Below are 11,315 nucleotides of genomic sequence, written 5' to 3' on the forward strand. Positions count from 1 at the left end.
AACCAACCAAAGTGGATTTATTAGATCAATTTCCATAATGTGGACTGGCACTCTTAATGCTGAAGAGGCTGTTGAGTTGGAAGCTGCTTATTCTACAAATTTGGATGCCTGTGGAGTCCTAATGTGGTGTTGATGGCCTAAAGGCTTTCTGGAGAGCTGTTTTTAGTTAACTTTGGAAAGCCAAAGAAGCTGGGTTTGATGTCAGCCAAGGATGGCAGTGTTGACAGTAGATGCACTTATATGCAAAGAACAAAGACAGGCAGGCAAAACCAGCTCTGCTTTATTTATGGGCCCACCATAAATAAAGGTACTTCCCATTCTGGAGGAGTTAATCTTTAGTTGATTCCTTGTCTAACCAAGCTGACAAGAAGAACCCTTTATAGCTGTCTTTATGCAAAATGTGTTTTATTTCATTTCAGATATTTTCATTAACACTGATTCTTTGAGTGGCTATATTTTTAGCTTTCATGATTACTAAATGTAAAGTGTCTTGCCTGTTTACTATGTGCCAATTTTAAGGGTTTATTTTGTAAAATGTTCACTATGTGTGGGTTTCTCTTACTTTCATGACTGCCCTGTGAGAGAGGTACTATAGACATCAACAGTTACTTACAAACAAGGCAACTGAGGCACATATGGTAAAATATCTTGCTCACAGTATGAGATATTAAGTTGCAATCTGAACTTGGGTAATCTATCTAGAATATATACTTCAAACCACTTGGTATCATACTTGGCATCAATAAGATTCCACCAACAGACAAAGCTCTCCCTTGCCTGCGTAACAGCAAAGACTGTTTGTAAGATAAAGTAATGCAACTTAAAAATGGGAATAAAAAAAATTTCCTCAGAGGAGCCATACATTCTTCATAAACATACATCCTGAATACTTTTAGTGGAAACTGTATCGGCCTGTGATTTAGAGGCTCACAGGATTTATAGGATTACAGATTGAAGGCCCCAAGAGATACCTCAGCTGGCACCTCTCCTTGGCTGTCTTGTCATGGGTTAGATATTTCAAACAAGACTATATAGAAGAGCTTCCAAAAGTTGGCTTATAGTTGGCTCACTCAGTCAGTTCTTTAGGGAATGTAGGGCTATTCTAAACAGAATCCCCTAAGTTTTGTAGGATGAACACCGGAGTTGACCGGCAGGGTGGTTTACGTATATTCTAGTAAACATATGGTTTTCTGTAGAGTGGGTCTTAGAACTAAATTGGCTAAATGTGCCCAGAATAAAAGATCAGGCTCTGAGAGGGTTTACGGATACCACTGGAATCAACCAACCTGGCCCATAGAGGCTCACAGACTAAACCGCCCACCAAGGAGCCTGCGTGGGACTAATCTAAGGCCCTATTTCACACAGCAGGGGGAAGAGCCCTCTCTGATTGTGTTGCCTGCCTCTGGGACCCTTTCCCCGCCTACTGGGCTGCCTCTTCTGGCCTCCGTGGGAGAAGATGCACTTCTTCAAGGCGCAGTCCTACTGAAACTTGATATGCCAAGGCTGGTCGTTATCCAAGGGAGGCGTCCTCTTTTCTGAAGAGAAAGGGAGAAGTGGATGGAGGTGGGTGGGTGGAGAAGGGCTGGGAGTGTAGGGAGTTAGTTATTTTAAAATTCATACTTTAAAAAATAGGTTAATAGGGATGGCAAGAAGGCCTAGCAGGGAAGGGTGGGAATCACCAACTGCAGGGACCTGAGTTTAATCTCCAGGATCCACCTGGTGGAAGGAGAGGAGAATCCATTCTGAAAGTTGTATTCTGACATGTGAGTGTGTGTAAATAAATAATAAGTATAATAGATTTTTTTTTTTTAATAAAAATTCCAGATTTTTCCTTCAAACATCCTCCTTAGCCCTTCTCACTCACTTTCCCTGGCTGGTAGCCTTCTTACACTCCTCTCCCTCAGATGTTAATTTATTTTTGAAGTCGAAAGAGAAAGGGAGACGGAAAGCAGTTAGATGATGATATTTGTCCTACGAAATAGAAATACTGTCAGAATTTTTTTTTTTAAATGTGAGGTAATTTTGCTCATCACTGCATGCTGTTAGCTTTCTAGACCACGAGGGGGCAGAATGTAGCAATCCATTAACACTTGGAGGGGCTTCTGAGAAACTTGTTTTGGTGTTGGAGGTAAGTGAAAACAACCTGGTTTGGCTTGTGCCCTGCGCCTCAGCCCTGCAGTCCCCACATGGATCCCAGTGTATCCAACTAAGCACCCACAAGAGGGATCCTGACAATTTGCAGAACACTGTATTGCAGCAAATGAACCCCCTTTTTCAGACTGCAGATTTCAAGAAGGACTTTTTCCAGTGTAGTTAAATGAACAAAGGCATTTTTTTTCTTTGCTGTGCAACCCACTCTGCCAGGATTTTATATTTTAGAACAACAACAACAACAAAAAAGTTAAAAACTTGCCAGGATGTTATATTTTATGACAAAAAGAAAAATACAAACTTGTCTTAGTTAGGGCTGTTTTTGCTGGGGAATAACTGGGGAGGAAAGGGTATGTTTATTTGGTTTAAACAGCCACATCTAGGAAAGCCGTGACTGGAACAGAAGTTAATAACCTGGAGGCAGCAGCTGATCCAAAAGCCTTGGAGGAGTGCTGCTTGCCAAGGCTTGCTCCCCATGGCTTGCTCAGCCTGACTTCTTACAGGGCCCAGTATCAGGAGCCTAGAGGTGGTGCCAACCACAGTGGGCGTGGCCCAACCTTGTCAATTACTAATTAAGAAAAAGCAATACAGACTTGCTGACAGGCAAAGCTTAGGGTAGCATTTTTTTTCAACTGATAGTCCAGTTCCCAAACGACTCTAGCTTTTGTATGTTAACATAAAAATAGCCAGCATAGGACTGTACCCTTTACTATGAGGAATGTAAAAGCCAGGCTTTTCCAACCCTGGGCTACTGAGGCAAACAGAACAAAAGGTCTCGCTACAGAGAGCTTGGATCACACAAGAAGACAGAAGTTCATCTGGAATTCCCATGCATTATTTCAGGCAGCTGTAATTGCTGTAGGGGTTGGGGGTAGAGTGAGTGTGTGTGTGTGGGGGGATGGGATCTGGGCTGGGAGATAGGGTGTGAACCTGGTTGGAGAGTGAAAGTTTACCCAACTGGCATGGACAATTATTTTCAAGGCTAAGGCAGTCCCCAAATTACACACCCACTGTGTCTACACAGCACATTTTAAAAGCCTCAGTCAGGCATTGAGAACCCACCAGTTAAGAATGTAAGATGATAACTGTGTCCCTAGAACAGCTCACAAAGACTGAAACCTCAGAAAGCAAAACAAAGTCATAATTGACCTCTGGTGGCTGAACTCTCAATCCGTCAACTCCACTCTCCACTTCACCAATCGGACAGAAACAATTTCACAGTTACTGAGGACCTAAGAAGGGACAAATGAAAATACAATGACTGTCTTGAAACAGGGTCAAATACCTATGACCTTTCCCTACTTTACTAACTTGGGAAGCACCTAGGAGCTTAGTAAAATGCTGGTGTGTCTGGTGTGTCTGGTGTGTCTGGTGTGTCTGGTGTGACCAGTGTGTCTGGTGTGTCTGGTGTGCCTGGTGTGTCTGGTGTGCCTGGTGTGCCTGGTGTGTCTGGTGTGTCTAGTGTGTCTGGTGTGACCAGTGTGTCTGGTGTGTCTGGTGTGCCTGGTGTGTCTGGTGTGTCTGGTGTGACCAGTGTGTCTGGTGTGTCTGGTGTGTCTGGTGTGTCTGGTGTGGCTGGTGTGGCTGGTGTGGCTGGTGTGGCTGGTGTGTCTGGTGTGCCTGTGTGCCTCCTGTACCTGGTTTGTCTGGAAGGACACTTCCCGAGGTAACTGACAAAGGGGAACACCCATCTCAAATGTGAAGAGCACATCCTATATGGCGGGGACTGGGCAGAAGCAAAGGAGAAGTCCACAGTGAACAATCCACTTTGAGGTGTGCAGTCTCTGCCATGCTCTGGCTGCCTCATCCTGGGCCACAGACGAAGGACCTCAGCCTGGAAGACAAAATACATAGTTCCCTCCCTCACACTGTTTATGTCAGGAGTTTTCTCACAACAATAAGAAATAAGGTCTCTAGGACAAAACAAGCTTCTCAATTGTGAGTTTACAGACATCTTCTGCAGAAGTCCAGGAAGAAAAACACCTGGCTGCCTGGTGAGTGGAAAAATAGAGAAAGAAATAAGATAAGACTTCTTATGTATAGTGGAGGAGAAGGTTTATTGTAAATATAAGAGAGAGGCATCTGGAAAGATCCAGAGTGAACAGGACCCTGAGGCAGGTAATGTAAGGAGAGAGAGGGGGAAAAAGAGAAGTGGGAAGAGGCAGAAGGTAAGCAGGCAGGATGGTAAGATGGAGAGGGACCAGTGTAGCCAAAATGGATGGGCTGAAGAAGTTTAGGGTAAGGAGCAGGTGTACAATCCAGAAGGTTGTAACAGGTAGGGACTGATGGCTGCCGGGAGAAGCCCAGAATCTGAGACCTAACCCCTATACATTTCCCCTCTGTAACAACTACTCAAGTTTGCTTGTCTTAAAGTGGAAACAGTCACAAAGCACATGCAAATAAAGAGCACAGGGTGTGCTTCTATTATGCATGCCACATTTGATCTGGTGACCTTAATTTCATGACCTCTATTTTAGAATATACATGTACAGTTACAGTTGTGTTAATAGGAGCATCATTAACTACCTCATCCTGCAACTGAGGCAGATATCAATGCTGCCATTGCTGTGCAGTACAGCATTGCATGACTTTTACTGTTGCTGGCCTGTTAGACGACACTGCCATGACACCTGGCAATTTCTAATTGTACACAGGGGCTTGGAACCGCTACAGCCAAGCTCAGTGTGATAGGGTGGAGTCTCTGTGGAGCGAGAGGAACAAGGAAATGAAGAGACCTGAGGCTCAGAACGTCCACACAACTCAACTGCAAGAAGCACTTCTCCATCTGTAGTTCTCGGGGTGACACTTTACTTTCCATCAGTCACACCCGTTTGAGACCCATCTTTTCCTTTTCTCTGGTCTAGGCTAGGCGCTCTCAGAATATTGAGGAACATAACAAAACCACCCGTGAGAGTTCACCAGCACACAGCGCCATAGTGACTTAACTGCACTGTCACACCCGCTTACCCACTCACCCTTGTTCCTGTCCCTTCCAGATCCTAAAGAAGTGACAACATCCAGCATGGACCTGAACACAGGCACCCAGCTCCATCCAACTGAGACCCTTTGAGCCCTACTGTCCTACAGTGAGAACTGCATATGAGAATCAGGTAGAGAATACTAAATCACCTGCACAACTACCCCTGCACATCCATCCTGCACACCCACCCCTGCAATCCACCCCTGCATATCCACCCTGCACACCCACCCCTGCACAATCACCCCTGCAATCCACCCTTGCATATCCACCCCTGCACACCCACCCCTGCACACCCAACCCTGCATATCCACCCATGTGTACCCAACCCCTGCAATCCACCTCTGCATATCCACCCCTGCACACCCACCCCTTCACAACCACCCCTGCAATCCACCCTTGCATATCCACCCCTGCACACCCACCCCTGCACATCCACCCTGCACACCCACCCCTGCACATCCACCCCTGCAATCCACCCTTGCATATCCACCCCTGCACACCCACCCCTGCACATCCACCTCTGCACATCCACCCCTGGGCACCCACCCCTACAATCCACCCCTGCACACCCACCCCTATGCACATCCACCACTGCTTTTTGCAGTTCTATCTGAAACTGTCAGCTATAAAACCAGCCTAGGTGCCCTTCAACAGGTGAATGGGAAAAAATGGAGTTTTTCTTCGACTCTAAAAAAGAATAGAATAGTGTCATTTGCAGGAAAATGATTGGAGCTGGAGATGATGATTAGGACAACATGGTAGACTCAGGAAGACCAATTGCACATTTTCTCTCATAAGCAGAACTGGGCTTATATATGTACACATTCATATACAAGTATAAACACATGTATATGATGTGCATGTAAATGGAGGACTAACTCAGGATTGGGTGGGAATCATTAAGAGAAGGAGAGAAATGGGAAAGAGTGGAGAGGAGTAAGTATGATCAAATGAAAATCTACTTGTAGAGCCTTAACTTTGTCCGTTGAATAAAGACAGATAAGTTTGTAAAAGTTTTTGTGTGGTGTCACAGGGACATGGGTAAGTAGAAAGCTGTGACCTGGGCTCCTTCCATTGAAGGGATGACAAAGAGTCTGTCTTTAGTTCTTCTCTCAGTAGTCAAGTTGGCAACTGTGGAGACTTCTTCCTTTGCCTTAACTGGTCAGCTGGCCACTTGGGGACTCACAGCAAGTGGCGTGAGAATGGAGGGAAGAGGCAGGACACAGGAAGCTCCTGGACTGAGGGGCTCCTTGAAGGTGGGCTCTGGGTCTACTTCAGCCTGCTCCTGAACCCTGAGAAGCAGGAGCTGAGCTATCAGTCTCAGAAGAACGTGGCAACATCCTCACCTGGAAAGCAGCTTTCTCAGTTTTCTTCTTCTGACTCTTCATCTAAGGTAGAAAATAAATATTAAATGTACTCAAAACTCATTTGGCTCACATTTCCTGAGAAACATGGCAGGGTTGTCAGGAATCAAATGCAGAAGAGCAAAAACCATGTCATTTCAGAACCCATAGCATGGCTTTCAGAATTAGAAAAAATGGACCGGGAATCTGGCATATCCGTATCTTCACACTGAGCTGGGTTTTTTGTTTTTTGTTTGTTTTTGTTCATTTATCATAAAGGCAAACGAGCCATGAGTTCCACCATGTGTACTCTTTGGTTGGTGGTTTAGTTCCCTAGGAGCTTTGGGGGTACAAGTTAGTTCATATTGTTCTTCCTCCTATGTGGCTGCAAATCCCTTCAGCTCCTTGGGTCCTTTCTCTAGCTCCTTCATTGGGGATTCTGTGCTCAGTCCAATGGATGCTTGTGAGTCTCTACTTCTGTATTATTCCTGTCAGCCAGTACTTGCTGACATCCACAATAGTGTCTGGGTTTGGTGACTGTATATGGGAAGGATCCCCAGGTGGGGCAATCTCTGGATTGTCCTTCCTTCAGTCTCTGCTCAATATTTTGTCTCTGCAACTCCCTCCCTGGGTATTCTGTTCCCCCTTCTAAGAAGGATCAAAGTATCCATACTTTGGTCTTCCTTCTTCTTGAGTTTCTTGTGATTTTTGGATTGTATCTTGGGTGTTCTGAGCTTCTGGACAAATATTCACCACCAACTAAAGAGTACACATGGAATCATGGGTCCAGCTGCATATATATCAGAGAATGGCCTAGTCGGTCATCAGTGGGAGGAGAGGCCCTTGGTTCTGTGAAGTGTCTATGCCCCAGTGTAGGGAAATGCCAGGGCCAGGAAACAGGAGAGGGTGGGTTGGTGAGCAGAGGGAGGGGAGAGGGAATAGGGGTTTCTTTCAAAGGGGAAACCAGGAAGAAGGATAACATTTAAAATGTAAATAAAAAATATCTAATACAAAATTCCAAAAAAAAATTGAAGTTACTAAAATAAGTTCTGACATGTTTAACTTACCTTTGAATACAAAATAAAGGAGTGACATGGTTTATTGCTTAAAAAAAAATGAAGGTAAGCTTGGTAGAAATTTTTCGCTGTTTCACTGGTACAAAATGTTGCAGAGGTCAGTAAGTTGGCCACCTTTACTGAAAACATTATTGACAAAGCTAAGTTGTCTGGTTTTGTGCTCTAGCTTTCTCAGGCATTAATGAAGACATGAGAATGGAGACTTTCTCATGGAGGGTGTGCGAGCCGCTCACAGCACATTAACAAGTAATCACACTGCTGGTGCCTCAGTTTCCTCTTATACAATGTTGGGGTGGTAGCAATACATGGACTTTTGGTTCAGAGACAGGACTGAAAATTGTCTCACACAGAACTTACAGGACCCAGATCAGGGAAGATTTCATCAGGGTTAGATACTGGCAGTATGTCACTATAAAGTGCCAGACTGGGGGCTGACCAAGCAAAAGACCAGAAGGGACATGGAAGCAGTCCATGACAGAGCAGTGGTTAAAGCTGGATAAAGGTTTAAATGTTTTTGTTGCTCTTTTGGTTTTGGGTGTTTATGGAGTCCAGGAGAAATCTCATGTTAGTAAACTTGGAGCTATCGCTGGGCAGTGGTGGTGCACGCCTTTAATCCCAGAACTTGGGGCAGCAGAGGCAGGCAGATTTCTGAGTTTCTAAGGCCAGCCTAGTCTACAGAGTGAGTTCCAGGGCAGCTAGGGCTATACAGAGAAACCCTGTATCAAAAACACAAAACAAAAAACCAAAAAACCAAACAAATAAAAAAAAAGAAACCTTGGAGCTATCTAGGATGGATTTTTAATATGGTCTCATGTACTGGGGATGGACGTAAACTATGGAGCTAAAAATAAGCTTGAACTTTTGCTCTTTCTGTCCCTACTTCCTAAGTTCTGGGACGACTGTCATAAACCATTTTGCCATGTTAATTGGTTCTGGGTGTCCATATGAGGTAGCTAAGCATACTTGGTGAGCACTCTCTCCTTAGCCTAGCTAGTCTCCCACTGTTAATGTTATTGTTTTGCTAGAAAGGCAGGGCAGGGCTGCACACTATCTTTCCCCTTCAAAGCTAGATCAAGCTCTTGTGTTTTTAAATTTCATTTGGTTATGTTTATTTGGGAGGGATTATTATTTTTTTAATTAAATGTTACTGATAGATTCAAATGGAAATGTGAAAAAGTAGATTTCTGGGCTCTAAATTATGTTCTGTGTGTCTCTGGGCTTCCATTTTCACACTGACTGTCATGTTTCTGTTTGAGGAAGATCTTATTCTCATTTTACACATGGTCAAACGGATCTAGCTGAGTGGCTGTGAGCACAGGGCCTGGTGCCAATGTACTCCCCAGTGAATTCCACATCTTCCCCAAGCACACATTCCCATTTTATCTAAATCTTCCACCACTGATCTCATAGCACCAGGGGGTTCCGCAAGCTAGAGGTGTTTAATATATTCTGGTTGAACAACTTTCTTAATGAATTTTTATTATGAAAAAGGAAAAAAATCCCTCAAACCTACAGGCAGAGGAAGGGGAAAAAAAACTAGAAGATAGTCTGGTTTAATGCTGTCTACATGGCTTGTATGTCAGAGGCTTGGCACTGAAATCAGCTAAAATACAGATAATAGTTTGGAACACAAAAAGAACAACTAATGGAAAACCATTGTTTAAATTAACAGGGCAAAGTAGGAGAATAAAAAGCACACATTTTCCCTCATATGTGGATCTTAGCCTATAAGGTCTAGATGTCTACATACAAGCATGTGTAAGGGTGGACAAAACAAGACCAAGAGAGGACAATAACAGATGATCGAAAAGAATAAAAAGAATAGGGGTGCTAAGAGGAAGCACTGGACATTAGATAGTAAAAGAGACTTGGGAGGCAGCTATAAGAGAGGTGAGGGAGCAAGAACATGGGAGATATGGGGGTAGGGGGTTCAGTAACTTGTGCTTGGTTTGAAGATGTTACAATGCTATTTAACACCTTAATATATTTATCTTACAAAAATGATTTAAATTTTTCATTTAAATCTACTATCAGAGTCTATTGTTTCTAATATTTCTCTGTATAGAAAAATATAACGTGAAGTAATATGTGTGGTAAATTTCTAATTTCAGCCATTTTGCAGTGAACACATATATTAAAACATTTCCTCATACAATGTAAGTACTAATCTTTACTGGTCTTTTTAAGATGCTGTATAAATATAAACCAAATTTTTTTTTAAGAGATAAAAGCATGGAGCTTGGGTTTTTGAGCCCATGTCTTGTCTTGACTGAAACAATAAAAAGTGCCTAAATTCTGAGCTGGAGTTTCATAGAACAACTTAAATACCTCTCCCTTCTGTATGCATAGGTTAAATAGGTGCATGAGGGCAAGTCGGCTTCCTAGCAACAGGGCTCTCATACTGTGCACTAGAACTTAAATTCCTTTAAACATAAGTATGATGAGCTGTGCTTACATGCCATGTATACTAAAATAGCCCTTTGTAGCCTGCTTGATATTCAGGGAGATAGATGAAGGTGCTTGGCAGGGTGGCAAAGCGGGGATAAAGGAGAGGCATAGGCTTGCCTTTCCACGCTGAGCGGGGTTCTGCTTCCTCAGCATCCATTACTGTCTGAGAGTTTAGGATTCCTTGAAAATGTCACTGGAGATGGCCTTTTCTGTCGCCACACCCGTCAATGCTAAGATTAATGAGTAGAAAGCACTGCTGGCTGGCATGACAGGCCACTGAGCATGGTGTCCTTGTGTGTGGTCTTCCCTTTAGAGGTGACTATGTGCCCTGTCTTACACAGGTCTTGCCCATTTACAGCTGTTCCTTATGGATTTCAGACTCACCCAGCGTGGATAAAGGACCAGAGAATCACCCTGTTCTCTCTCTCCTCCATGGCTAAGCTCCTCTGCTGACTACCTCTGGGGGCTGAGATGAGGGATGAGTTGGTAGATGTCCTTTGCCTAGAGGCTCAACTGCAGCAAGCCCAGCCTAGCTGCCTGACAGTATACACAGAGAAGATCGCCGTCTATAATTGGCTTTGGAGAAAAAGGACACACCAATTAAATTCTGTGGGGGGAAAATTATTTGAGAAGTAAATCCTGTGTATTCCTGGTTTTTGAAAGCACCAACCAGGAGAATGACTCATGAGTCCAAAGATCTCATGTAAAAATCATAATTTGACCTTTGCTGCTCACAATCTCTATCGGCGGCTGCATGCTAATGAGTGGAAGAAGAATAATTGCTCAAGGCAGGATATGAACGTGCAGTTAAGTTCCTGCTGGCCGAAGATACAGCAGTTCTCTGCTCCCTACACGGACCCCTGCATTCGTTTCCTTTCCTGTTACGGTGATAACATGTTCTGGAGAAAATGAAGGGAAATGTTTATTCTGTCTCACAGTCTGAGTGTACAGTCCACATGTCTGGAAGTCATGGTGGAAGGAGCTTGGGGAGGCTTCTCACATTGTCTTCAAAGTCAAGAAGGAGATTCTGGGCTCACTTTACACTTTGTTTGCTCTGAAAATCCAACCCGTGGAGTGGTGCCCCCCACCTTAAGGGGGTCTTGCTGTCTACATCATCACAATCAGGGATATATCCCTGACACACATGCCTGGAGACGAATCTAATTTTGATAATTCCTCACAGGCATGCTCAGAGGCTTTCTCTTCTGTGATTTTAGATCCTGTCAAGTTGTGGATTTAGTCATTACAGATTCATAGATCACACGGGGGACATCAAACACCCCATTCTTACATCGTCTGACAGAAAGACAGAGTGCA

The 11,315-nt window shown here is 43.9% G+C and overlaps 1 long non-coding RNA gene across 1 annotated transcript in view; it reads left to right on the plus strand.

The window, feature by feature from the left end:
• Positions 1-10,935, plus strand: part of LOC116086906 — a 29,955-nt gene extending 19,020 nt beyond the window's left edge. Inside the window, exons 2-4 of the long non-coding RNA XR_004117181.1 lie at positions 5,148-5,261; positions 9,662-9,706; positions 10,377-10,935. This is a non-coding gene — a long non-coding RNA (uncharacterized LOC116086906). The remainder of the gene's footprint in view (positions 1-5,147; positions 5,262-9,661; positions 9,707-10,376) is intronic.
• Positions 10,936-11,315: the final 380 nt, after the last annotated feature.

The sequence above is a fragment of the Mastomys coucha genome, unplaced genomic scaffold, assembly GCF_008632895.1.
Source record: "Mastomys coucha isolate ucsf_1 unplaced genomic scaffold, UCSF_Mcou_1 pScaffold13, whole genome shotgun sequence".
NCBI lineage: Eukaryota > Metazoa > Chordata > Mammalia > Rodentia > Muridae > Mastomys > Mastomys coucha.